Here is a 13,453-nt window from a genome sequence, read left to right on the forward strand (position 1 = left end):
AGGGCTAGTTAAGTCTCTCTACTAAAACATAAACTTCTGGGTGTCTCTACTTAATTCCATGTGTTTATAGTGAGATCTCTTCACTCTGAATTGTGGAACTTAAATGATTATGAGCTCCAAGTACTCTGAAAATTGCTTTGGTAACAGCTCCCTGGTAGTTATTCCCTTCCCTGCTTGTTTATTTGTTATTCAGCAAAAATCTTAGGGAACTCCTATGCAGATTCATAGAAGTTTTCACCCTCTTTGGTACTCTGTCCACAAATTCTAGCCACTGTAGCTTCCCTGAATGCCAATCTCTCTTTCCTTAACTCAGTAAGACTTCCATGCTCTGTTTGCTCTCTGCCTCCCTATTATATGGTCTGGAAATTGTCCCCAGGCAAAATATGCTATAATTGTAAGCAAAACTTATTTGTTTTTCCTTCTCCAATGGATCACAATTCTGCATTTTTTGGTTATATCTGAAAACAGTTGTTTTACTATTTTGTCTAATTTTTAAGTTATTTAGAATAAGAGGTTTAATTTTGGGACCTGTTACACCTTCATGGCTAGAAAAACAAAACTATGCAGTGGTTTTATCAAATGATTAAAAGTGGTGAACATTTTCGGAAGTAAACAGGACTAGTTTTATATTATATATATATATTTATATCTATATTTGTACATGTATATGTAAATCTGGAAACCCTGGTGGCATAGTGATTAAGTGCTATGTCTGCTAACCAAGAAGTCAGCAGTTCAAATCCGCCAGGTGCTCCTTGGAAACTCTATGGGGCAGTTCTACTCTGTCCTATAGGGTTGCTATGAGTTGGAATTGACTCAAAGGCAGTGGGTATATGTAAATCTATATTTATAAGTATTGAATAGCCTGCCCTTATACGTTTATGCCCAACGTATGAAATGAAATTATTCATAATGCAATATTCATAATTTTTAGAATATAGCACTGTTTTTAATTCCTCATAATAGGGTTAGGGAAACCCTGGTGGCATAGTGGTTAAGAGCTATGGTTGCTAATCAAAAAGTCATCAGTTCCAAGCCACCAGGCAGTCCTCGGAAACTCTATGGAGCAGTTCTACTCTGTCCTATAGTGTTGCTATGAGTCAAAATCTACTAAACAGCAACAGGTTTGTTTTTTTTTTTAATAGGGTTAGAATGTTTATAAGGCAGTATTAGTAGAGCATTTGTGTGCAACTTCCTAATAGTACTGACTTTTCCAGTAGGTAATTGAACAAAACAGGGGAGCTAAGGACATTTTCAGGAATTTTATTTTTCAAGGGAAGCATCAAAGTTAAAATAATGAGAACATCATAATTTGTTGGATTTCCTTACACTTTGTTCTCTCTCTCTCTCTGTGTTTAATTATATGGGTTTGCAATCTTTTCAGAATATTTCCAGTAGTTAGGGCTTATAAAGTCTTTAATCTATCTCTTTACCACGATATTTTAAAAATAGTAGAAGATAAGTTCGATTATAAATTTACTATCAAATATCTTGTTCCTGATAGTCTCACACAAAATTTGCGTATCATAAGTTGAGATTATTCATGTTTTTGGTGTTCTTATTAGTCCATCATTTTGGCATTCTTTTCTGATCTCTTAGATATTTCTAACAATACCTAACATTGTATAAAGCAGTTGGAGTCTAGAGTAAAAGAGACAGCTAGAAGTAAGGAGAGGGAGAAAATCTCAAAGAGCTGAAAAGTAGTATTTTCAACTGTACTTTCTTCAGCAAATCTCAGCTTCTACGTCAGAGATTGTATACTTTTGGTTTGCAGGCCTGATCTGGCCTGTAAATGTAATTTTTTGGCCTGCAAACAATTGACCCATGTAGTGTTTTTCCCTCCTACAATTCTGTCTTACAGAATTTTTTCAGAGCTGCCCGCTTCAGATTGGGCATAATTTCTTCAAATTGTCACTCTGTAATAACTCTCCATCCTACCTGTTGACATTCATTTGATTCACTCAACATGTATTTATTGTGACCTTAGCCCTTGCCTCTTCATTCCGTTATATTACCTGCTACTGAAAAAATGGTGTTGCAGTGGCATCCGACCTCCTCTAACTTCACAAGGGGGAAGGAGAATGAAGATCAATAGCCCAAGGTTGATTCCTGTGAGGTGGAGGTCAGACATGCCTCTTCTGACTGCCATTTTTACCAATTCTGACACCAACCATCCTTCCCATGACACGCCCTACTTCTCTGCTGGGTTTGATAATTCATTACAATGGCCACACGGAACTCACAGACAACACTCAGGATTATGGGGTTTATAAAGGAAGCAACAGGTTACAATTCAGGTTCAGAAATGGTCAGGATACATTCTGTCATCAGGACAGCCCCCTCTCATCTGTGCCATGGGCAGGCCTCTCTGGCCCTTGGCCTTTGCCCTGCTCAGACAAGTGTTACAAAGCTCTTTTGGCTCTGCCAGTAAGTGCCCAAAGGCACCCCCCTCTGCCAGTAACCTCAGCTCAAAGGCACTCAGTTCTAGCTCCATGGGTCAACAAACCTAGCTCCACCAAATGCCCAGAGGCACCCTACTCCACCAGCAAGCCTCTTGCCAGAAGGCACACAGCTTTCTTGCTCCATGGGCTGGGAAGCCCACCACACTGTCTCTTGGCAGTCTCTCCTGCCATTGTTTCTGTGCCACCACTTCTCCCCATCTTCATTTACAGCTCTCTCTCTGTCTCCTGGTTCCAGGAGCTTCTCAGTGCAGGGATCCCAGGTCCAAAGGACATGCTCTTGGCTCTTCTTCCTTGGTGGTAGTGAGATTCCCTCTCTGTTCTGGAAGTGGCTGTCTTTTAAGTCTAGTGGGATAGCAAAGCTGACCAATCCCCTTAAACCAAAAACCAAACTCTTTGCTGTCAATTCCAGCTCATGTGGCCAATACCCTTGGTAGGCCACAATTACCTTATTTGTGCAGTCTCATCCAATCACTTGGGTGGGAGTTACAACAGCACAGTGAGAAAGGCCACACAAAAGCGATCCTTGACACTGCAGGCCACCCCTTGGCTTTTCTAACCATGATTCTTTCATACTTGGAGGATTACTTCCCCCTCCCAATCATTTTAACAGTCCAAAGCAGTCATTAACAATTAGTCCTGCAGTAAGGCAAAGAGTCCTAAGGATGAGGTTACTCAGGTACCAGGCATTCAGGTCTGCTGCAGATATTTATTTGGTCTGATCATGTTCTCCAAAAGTCATCTCGGCTTCACCCTTTCTAGTGTCTGATAAAATTTAACTGAGAGAAGATTATTCCCTTGCTCTGAGCCTCATGAAGTATCAGCATAGCAAAACTTTTAAAGGACTTTTGGCTTAGCCAATGTACTCCAGTCTAGTAGTGCCTCCCCTTTAGTCCACTCATTCACACTTACAACTTCTACAATTATAGTTTTTTATAACAACAACTAACCCTGTTAACAATCAACACTGACAAATGAATCATACAATCTTGTCAGTACCTTCCCCCACCTTCTCTTCCCCAGACCCATCAGGAAAAGAGGAATCTATTCAGTGGAGATCCCCCCTTGTCTCCATTTTGAGTGTAAGTGTACCCATGAAAGCATGTAAGGCAGCAGCTTCATATCTTTATTTCCCCCTATTTTAGATAGCCAATGTTTAAATTGCCCATCCCTGTCAAATCAGCACTCTGAGGAGGTGAGCATGTTCCTTGGTCTTGTAGAATCTTCTGTTTCAGTTGGAACTTTGAATGTCTGCATCTATAAGCAAAGTCCAGTTCAGCACAAGTCTTCAAATTGCAGCAACCTACATCAGCTCATAGTGTCAAACATCTTTCTCTTCATTCGGTTGGGTTCTGAACAGCTCACCTCTAGCCATCCAAGGTAGGTCACTATGGGTACCAGCTGTAGGGGAATTCACACACACCTCCTGGCACTTCAGACCAGCCAGCCCCATCTCTCTCTCTCATCCTTAACCCCCTTGGGCCAGATCAATGGGCAGCCACCTGTAAATTCAGGAGTCCGTACAATTCCCTGCACATCTTCTTCTCCATTTTTTTTAATTGTACTTTAGGTGAAGGTTTACAGAATAAACTAGCTTCTCATTAAACAGTTAGTACACATATTGTTTTATGACATTGGTTAACAACCCCACGACATGCCAATACTATCCCTTCTCAACCTTGGGTTCCCTATTACCAGCTTTCCTGTCCCCTCCTGCCTTCTTGTCCTTGCTCCTGGGCTGGTGTACTCCTTTAGTCTCATTTTGTTTTATGGGCCTGTCTATCTTCAGCTGAATGGTGAACCTCAGGAGTGGCTTCATGACTGAACTAAAAGGGTGTTCCAGGGCCATACTCTCAGGTTTTATCCAGTCTCTGTCAGGCTGGTAAGTCTGGTCTTTTTTTGTGAGTTAGGACTTTATTCTACGTTTTTCTCCAGCTCTGTCAGAGACCCTCCATTGTGATCTGGGTTAGAGCAGTGAGTGGTGGTAGCTGGGCACCAAGTTTTACTGGACTCAGTCTAGCGGAGGCTGTAATACTTGTGGTCCATTAGTCCTTTGGACTAATCTTTCCATTATATGTTTAGTTTTCTTCATTCTCCCTTGCTCCAGAAGGGGTGAGACCAGTATCTTAGATGGCTGCTCCCAGGCTTTTAAGACCCTGGACACTACTCACCAAAGTAGAATGTACAACATTTTCTTTATAGACTATGTTATGCCAGTTGAGCTAGAAATTCCCCAAGATCATGGTCCCCACAGCCTTCAGCCCAGTAATTCCGTCCCACAGGGCAACTTCCAGCTAGCTCTTCCTCTCTCTCTCTTTCATCCCTAAACTCCATGGGCTAGATCAACAGGTGCCAATGGAACATGTCCAACTCAACCCGTCTCTTAGTTGCTGCTTTCTGCTAGACCCCTTGTCTGGATTAAAAGAGAGAGCTAGAAATAAGGAGAGGTGGACAATCTCAAAGAACAGAAAACTAGTTCATATGTAGATTTACAATTGATTTTGTTGTTTTTAATTAAGATTATGGATTTAGGGATCTTAAGGTTCCTAAGGAAGAAGAACCAAGCGATTGCATTCATCTTAACTCAGTGATCATTTCCTCCAAAGGGCTGGAAGTAAATAAGGAGACAGATAAACCAGCACTCCCCAACTACAGAAAGAAAGGCTAGATCAGGAAGAACCGTAGTAAGAGGCAACTTTCTATGGGAAAAGTGTCTGAAGGGCGGAGTAAATCTACTTCATTTTTCTCTTCCCTCAACCAGTGGTAAAAAATTTGTTGATCCCTTAATTTAAACCAGCTAGTACCATGACTGGTGATTCAACACAGATAAAAATTTATAGGCAAAAAATTGGCTCCTTTTTGATGTATGTTATTGTTAGGTGCCTTTAGTACCATGACTGGTGATTCAACACAGATAAAAATTTATAGGCAAAAAAATTGGCTCCTTTTTGATGTATGTTATTGTTAGGTGCCGTTCAGTCGGTTCCAACTCGTAGCAACCCTATACACAACAGAATGAAACACTGCCCGGTCCTGTGCCATCCTTATAATCATTGTTATGCTTGAGCCAATTGTTGCAACCGTCGTGTCAATCCACCTTGCTGAGGGCCTTCAGCTCTTCCCCAGTCATCTTTTGAATGCCTTCCAACCTGGGGGGCTCATCTTCCAGCACTATATCAGACAATGTTCTGCTGCTATTCATGAGGTCTTTACTCGCTAATTCTCTTCAGAAGTAGTCTGCTGGGTCCTTCTTCCTAGTCTGTCTTAGACTGGAAGCTCAGCTGAAACCTGTCCTCCATGCATGAACTTGCTGGTATCTGAATACCGGTGGCATAGCTTCCAGCATCACAGCAACACGCAAGTGCCCACAGTACAACGAACTAACAGACAGGTGGGGGTTTTCATGTATATAAATGGGAAACACATAAAAAGAAAGTATATGAAAAAATATAAGGCTATTTTATTTTACATTTACCTCGGAAAAAGGAGAGATCAGGAAAGTTCAGAAAATATTTTCCTTTCAGAGTGTTCATTTCTTTCTTCATTAATTTGCTTTTCCTTCCCCAGCAGCATGGATAAGCTGCATTGTGGAACATATTGTGTTTGAAGAAGCAGTACTATAGATTGGCCCATCTGGTGGAAGAGATTTCCCTTTTTTTTTTAAACCTTGCCTGTGTGTTATGACATCATTCCTTATAAAGGTAGAGATAGATTATTGTGCACATATAACATAATGAATTTATATGAGATACAGTGACTATCCCATGAGTGGTGAACAAGACATAATTTGGAGTTGGAGCCTAGAGTGATTTATGAATGTCATTGTCTTACAAGTTCAGATGCTTTCCATATGGCGTTGGAGAACCCCCCTTATGTACTGTATGTATAAAACATATGTAGCAAATTAGTTTCACTTACATTTTTTTCCCTAGATATGTTTTGGTTTAACAATGACAGTGTCCTTTGTTTATCTGGTCTGTAAAATACCATACTTTTTCTTCCCCCCAAGACAGTGGTTATTTGTTAATAAGGACTGAGAGTTTTCAAATGAAACAGAGAGAATCGAGTGTGAGCCCTTTAACATTGGGCCTTGCTGTAGTTTGGGTACCAGAGTCTTCTATCTCATTGGATTTATGGCTTTACTTCCGTATCATGCTGAACTTGTGTGTGCTCAACAGTGTGACCTTGTCTAGGAAGAGGAAAAATGGGTTGTTCATTTTTCAGCTGTAGCATATTATATTTCTATCAAATTGCATTTTCAAATAGGTATGAAGATGCAACTACTTCCATTTAAAAGTACTTTTTTCTTTACTTAAAGAAAAATGGAGAATGGATTAGAAATAATATTTTAAATTGAAAGTATTTCATACTTAAAGTAATAAGCTTTTGTTTGGCCTAAGCTGCCATTCCATTAAATGGATTTTTCTTTGCCTCGTAATATAAGTAGTGAAAACTGAAGATGTACCTGGCCTCAGCCTCTAGTTCAATATCTAGATTCCTTTAGGAATTTCTTGACTTTGCAATATTTCTTCCTTCCCATCCCACCAGAATGTATCCTCCCCAAAAAATATATATTTCATTTTAACACTAAAAAAAAAAAAAAATGCATGGTTTTCCAAATTTGATTCCTGATTTTATTTGAAAAATTTATAATGCACTTAAAATTTCAGAAACTCATTGGGATATCACAAAACCAAGCCTGGAAATAATTGGAGCTGTAACTCCTAAAGTAAGACACTACCTGAACAATTTTGTTGGAGAAGAGTGTCTTGCATTATTAAACACTTATCTGCTGGACGTGTGCAGTTATTTGTAGCTCATTTATTATACTATTTTCGAGCTGTAAAACCAAGCCACTCATTTCAAGAATGTAACAATGTTTTTTGATTTGAACATTTGCTAATAATGTACATTTGAAAAATGTTCTTTAAATATAAAAATAAAACCTAGGAAATATATGTCTTTCTTTTTAATTGGACCGGAGCAAAGTACCTAGAAAATCATTAACTAGAGTGAGTGGGAAGTTGGAGTTGGGGCACAGAACTTTTTAGTTCAGATTTGATTTGGAGTAAAAATTTCAAATTTGACTTAAAATGAGTATGTATATACACATTCCAATCTGGCAATAGTATAAAACTACCATGAGGTAATTGATTTATGCCAGCCATCTTGGCAAGGTGTTTATAGACTCCCCCCCAATGCCACCAAAGCCTGACACTGTAATTTAATTCCTATGAGACATTCAGGGTCTATGCACCAGGTTGTGTGAGCTATCTTATTTCTGGAGAAGGAAAGAAAAATTGTTCCCAGGAGCAGGAACAATTGTTTTGACAACTTGTTTCCTAGATAATCCTTTTCCTGCGGATAAGGAAGGGGTGCTGGTGTTTGGAACTGTTAATTTAACCTTTTCAGAATCACTGATTCAACCGCTAAAATGAAATTTTCCCTTCATGTAAGCAGGCAAATTTTGACCTCAGCGTAATCTTTTTCTCTTTCTTCATTCTTCCTCTGGCAGACAGCCCACAGCTGTGCGCTCTATCTCCACAGCAAAGTCATTTGCTGCTACAGTAGTATGATTTTGGTGTGAGGACGTAGTACAGTAGCAGGTCCTCTGGATGTCTTTCTCTTTGTGCTCCATGTTCTGACTGTGTGCGCCACATTGTTTAGCAGATTTCCATGGGATCCTAGTTGGCTTTGGAGACTGAAGAAGGAGGAAACAACTCTGTGAAGTGAACATCTGCTAGAGTCGTGAATGGCTTTGGGGATGAGCTCATCAGCAGGTAGGTCAACTAACTACTCAGCCCAGCTATCATCAGCCAGATTCACTACTGTCGCCCCAGTGAGGATTACTAACATGCCTCAGTGCACATGAGTGGGGTAGCCAGCCAAAGAGCTATTTTTCTCCTGTCTTGGGGTGGGGGTGGGAATGAGGATGAGGAAGAAAGAGAAAGGAACGTTTTGGTTGTGTTACATACGTACAGCATAAGCATATTTTCATTAATTAACATTGTCTTATTTTTTTTTTAGACTTAGTGATGGCATTATATCTCATCTCATGAGCAGAGATGCAACTTCCTTCTTTATCTGCATTTTAGGGGTAATAGCACTTTCTTTGCAGGTTTAAGGAGAGAGATAATGTGTAGGAAGTACCAGCACCTATATGCTGATGTCTGAATCATTTTTGCTACATAACAGTCAGGTGGTAATACAACACATTACTGGCTACTCCAGTGATGGGGAACAAATTTTCTGGTACTGTATTAGAATGAAAAAAATAGTCATGGCTAGAAAGTAATAGGGATTAAAATACTGATAATTCCACAAGAATTATTATGGGCTGGGGTATACTGTGGGGCTATAGTATTGCTGGGGGCTGGGGAATTTGCTTTCAACTAAGAAATTCTCTGAATTATCTTTGGTAGTTGTATTACTATTTTATCCTTGTAATTACTTTTGTATGTATTTTCTCAAGATAGTATAGAACGTGCTAGAAAACACCATTTGAGTCAGCTAGTGGGACCTCTTTTATTTTGCTGCTGAGCAATGGAGGCCCTAGTCTTTGTTAACCCTTTCAAGACTGTGGGACATACAATGTCCCGCCCACTTTGTCTGACTGGAGTTCTTTGGAAAGGGGGTAGCCAGATTTTAACGCATTTAACCTCAAGATGGGAGCCTTTTGAAAAGTGTGAAACTCAAAAATCCTGGGTGGGAACCTCATTTTTGTGTGGATTGAGCATTATCTTAAGTAATGCCTCCTGGATCAGTGAATTTTCTAAATTTTTGACAGGTTTGCCTTCATTTTTGTGAGATAAGCCTCCTCACTATCTTTCCCAGTTACTATGTACTACTGGGAAAATAAGCTATTGCCAGTCTTCATTCCATCATAGTGGCCATTTTCTCTTTTATGTCATTCGTTGTTTCCAAGTGTTACTGGCTCCCTTCGTTTCTAGCTTCTGAACACTAAATAATGTCTCTCCAATAAGAAATGATGCATTGTAGCGGTACTTTTCAAGAGACTGGAACTCTTATAAGTTATTCTTACCCTGCATTCAATCGTAGGGCCCAGTCATTGCTTCCTCACGCAGCAGGTGGACTGCACCACAGCGAGCTGTTCTGCAGTGTTCCAGGGCAGCTGTTTCTGCTTCTTAGCTGTTAGTACTGCTTTTGTTATAATCAAGAACACACAGTAGTGGTAGTTTTTCTGAGATTCAAATTCCTTTAGTTTTACTTATTTTGCTCTACGTACTACTTTTGTAGTAATGAAGTATGCATTTAAACGGTAATTTTCCTGACATAAAAAAAAATCTCTTGGCTTTATTTATTTGGACTGTAAGCACTGCTATTGCTGTAAGGAAGAATGCATTGTACCAGGCTTTGAAAAGTTTCATGAAAAATAATAAAAAAAGCTGAGAAGAATGCGATGAGAATAAAATGTATGTGCAGTCATTGCTAGGTGCCTTCATGCTTTGCAAATTTGCAAGAAATAAAAAAAAATAATAAAGATTTTATCATTGACTCGTGTCAGCAGGTTTTATGTTGTCCAGGTGCTGCTGGGACACATGTGATCCCAGATAATGGGTATCAAAATCAATAACTCCTAACGACAATCCTGAATTGGCCATTTAATCAGCATGTCTTCATTAGTCAAAATACACAGTATCAGCAAAAAAATTCAAAGGAGAAAATAATCAGGTCTTGAAAGGGTTAATTAGTGTTAGACCAAGGAGAAGAACTCAGAGATGTTTTCACTGTTCCACTAAGTCCCTTAACTGTGCTTGCTACTGATCGCCTACCAGTTCTTTGTGTGGCCTCCTTTGTAGTATACACTCTGTATCTTACACACCAAGCTTCTAGGTGGTAATTATAGTTACTATGGCTGGTTACTATCTTTATATTTTCTTTTGCAGGAACTTGTTTTCTCAATTTTTCAAATCAGTGCTGTCATTGGATAGATATTTTCCAAAGTGGCCTTCATTGCTCATTTAGATTGAAAACACTAATGGTCCTTGAGGCTGTGCTTGAAAATAAAACTCTGTTCATATTTTTCGCTAGATTCATTTTTTTTTTCCCCTAACAGCTGGCTTTGTTTCTTCTAAGTTCTCAACTTTTAAAAGCATGTCCCTTTTCACTTGTTTTGTGTTAATGTTTTTCAGAAATGTTCATTAAGTGGATCTATTTTTCCACCCCTTTCAATACCAAAAAACAAAACAAGTTGAATCCTGTCAAAAGCAAGTAGTCCACGGGGATAATAACAAGCATAATGCTCTTTCTGGATATAATTTAAAAGTTTGAGGGGCGTATCATTTTGTGAATTCTATAGGGACTGCTTAAATACCACTAGGGAAGCAAAGTTTATTATATAGAAGTCCAAATACATGTTTGTAACTTTGAGTCCCTCTACTTTGAAGAGCATATTACGAAAGTCACCTATTGATCCAGAGAAGAGCATTTTTACACTAAGATAACAGGGTATGAATCAAATAGTCTGTTGTATAATATAGTGAATTTATTTTAAGATTTATTGCTTTTAAAATACATAATTAAACTTGTTTACAAACATGATATGAATTCCCTCAGAACATATGTTAATACTAAATAGTTATATATATTGGGTTTGTGGAAAGTTTATACTCACAGCATTTCAAAGAACCTCATCGCCTAGATGTAGGTACTAATTAAGCATTCATTGTGAGGCCAACATTGGCATAGGAATTGCTTTAGAAAGCACTCAAGGACAATATTGGGAGTGGCCACTATAATCTGTGATAAAGGCCCTGTTGATTCATTGACAGGTATTTACTATGTTTTCTGGTATTTCCTTTATGAATATATATATATATTTATATATGTTAGTATATTAGTTTCATTAACCATGTAGTTCCATTCTGTCTGAGTGAAGTATAAAAGACAATGGAGAACATACAAGAACAAGAGAGACAGTCATTGTCAGTAGCCTTTTAAAGAAATTCTGTATACTTATTTTGCATGTTTCCTAATAATCGCAAGATAATCCATAAAAGATTTTGCTGGATAAAGTGAAGAGGCTGCTTTTGAAATTTAAGCTTTAGTTCCAAGTATCCAATTTATGCTACTAAAATGATGTGGAGTTCCTTTTTTCATGTTTGTAGAGGTCATAGACCTCATAAAGTTGGGTAGGCAAGCTTCACTAGATCCAATCCTGAAGGACGTATCCATTCTTGAACCACCAAAAGCACCACTCCACCTGGTGATCGCATCTGAAGGAATGGAAGGCTGGCTCCTTTTCACTGTGTCTCCCAGGAGTTCCTAAACAATTTTCCACATTTTTCATAATTTTCCATGTGTTTTGGGAGTAGTTTCTTCAGGATTTGGTTAGGTAGTGTGATTTAATGACAGAAACAAGGGACTAGGATCAGAGCAGTGGCCTTGGCAGAGTAGTCTAACCGCCTTGAATTTTGATTCCCATTTGTAAGATGAGGATAATATCTTCTTAGCCTTCATCACAGGGATGCTGTAAGGATTAAGTTTGTTAATGTATGTGCTTTGTAGGCTCTGACATACTAAAATAGACGTTACTGCTATCATCAGTAATATAGGATGGTAATGTTAACTTCTTTTAGTCTCTTGTGGTTATGTTTTGCTTACTTTAGCAGTCTTAACTTATTTTATTTATTTATTTATTCACTTATTTATGCTTTTCCCACCCATTGCTACAATGCAGGCTTTATCATTAGGGCAGAGATCTTTTTGGCTTTGTTCAAAGCTGGGTACCCAGGCTCATAGATGAGTGTCTAATGTTTTATAGGCACTTAGTATTTTTTTGTAGAATGTATGAATTGATGCCAGTCCTTGTGTTAAAAAAAAAAACATTAAAGTTTATATGAGCATGCCAGTGTATGTCTTAGAATGCAACTATGTCTATTCCTTTTTTGTGAAAGCATTTTATTTTTCATCCAGCCTTTAGATTAAAAATTGTCTTAGGTATCTATTACATTGTTACAGACCACCCAAAAATCTTGGTGGCATAAAAAAGGACAATTGATTATTCCTCACCAATCTGTGAGTTGGCTGGGGCCCAGCTGGGTAAGCCTTCTGCTGGGAATGTGTAGGGGCTTGAACATGCAAGATGGCTTCAGGCTTCTCCTATGTGACTCCCTCTATCGTGGAAGTTGAACTTCTTATATAATAGCTGGTTTTCATGAGAGGAAACCATGGTGGTGTAGTGGTTAAGTGCTACAGCTGCTAACCAAAATGTTGGCAGTTCAAGTCCGCCAGGTGCTCCTTGGAAACTTATGGGGCAGTTCTACTCTGACCTATAGTGTCACTATGAGTCGGAGTCGACTTGGACAGCAACCGGGTTTGTTTTTTTTTTTTAAGAGAGAGCATTCTAAGCAGACAAAACACATACCATAGGTATTATAAAGCACAGCATCACTTGTTCCACATCCTATTGGCCAGAACTTTCATAGGGCCAGCCTAGATCCAAGAGAAGGAGAAATAGAAGAGTGCCAGAGAATTTGGGATCATCTGTACATCACAAGAGTGATCTTCTCCTAAGGGAATTTTTATTGCATATCTGTTGCATCCAGAGCCTTGGTGGCACAGTGGTTAAGAGCTAAGACTACTAACCAAAAGGTCGGCAGTTTAAATCCACCAGCCATTCCTTGGAAATGCTGTGGGGCAGTTCTATTCTGTACTATAGGGTTGCTGTGAGTTGGAATGGACTCGATAGCAACTGGTTTTTGGTTTGACTGCATCCAGGGCAGTATACTAGATGCTAGGAATAGAAGAGATTCAGTCTTATGTGGGGAGGTATAGTGTGTTATTTGGGGTTTGGAGTAAAAAGGCTTAGTCTTTCACTGATGGCCAATGTGTGTTTTAAGGATTGACAGATACTAAGAAGTTTATCTTCTACTTTGCATTTCTTGGCTGAAAAAAGTTGGTATCTGGTTTGCCTCAATCTACAATTATCATGTGTGTATGTTATGAAAATTGGAGAATAATCCATTCTGGGA

General features: G+C 39.0%; 1 long non-coding RNA gene across 2 annotated transcripts in view; it reads left to right on the forward strand.

Moving 5' to 3' along the window:
• Positions 1-13,453, forward strand: part of LOC111750788 (uncharacterized) — a 104,748-nt gene that overhangs the window by 8,123 nt on the left and 83,172 nt on the right. The window contains exon 2 of one of the 2 annotated variants that reach the window (XR_002785840.2): positions 8,127-8,239. This is a non-coding gene — a long non-coding RNA (uncharacterized LOC111750788). The remainder of the gene's footprint in view (positions 1-8,126; positions 8,240-13,453) is intronic. The other variant, XR_010322187.1, reaches the window with a different exon arrangement.

The sequence above is a fragment of the Loxodonta africana genome, chromosome 5 (assembly GCF_030014295.1).
Source record: "Loxodonta africana isolate mLoxAfr1 chromosome 5, mLoxAfr1.hap2, whole genome shotgun sequence".
NCBI lineage: Eukaryota > Metazoa > Chordata > Mammalia > Proboscidea > Elephantidae > Loxodonta > Loxodonta africana.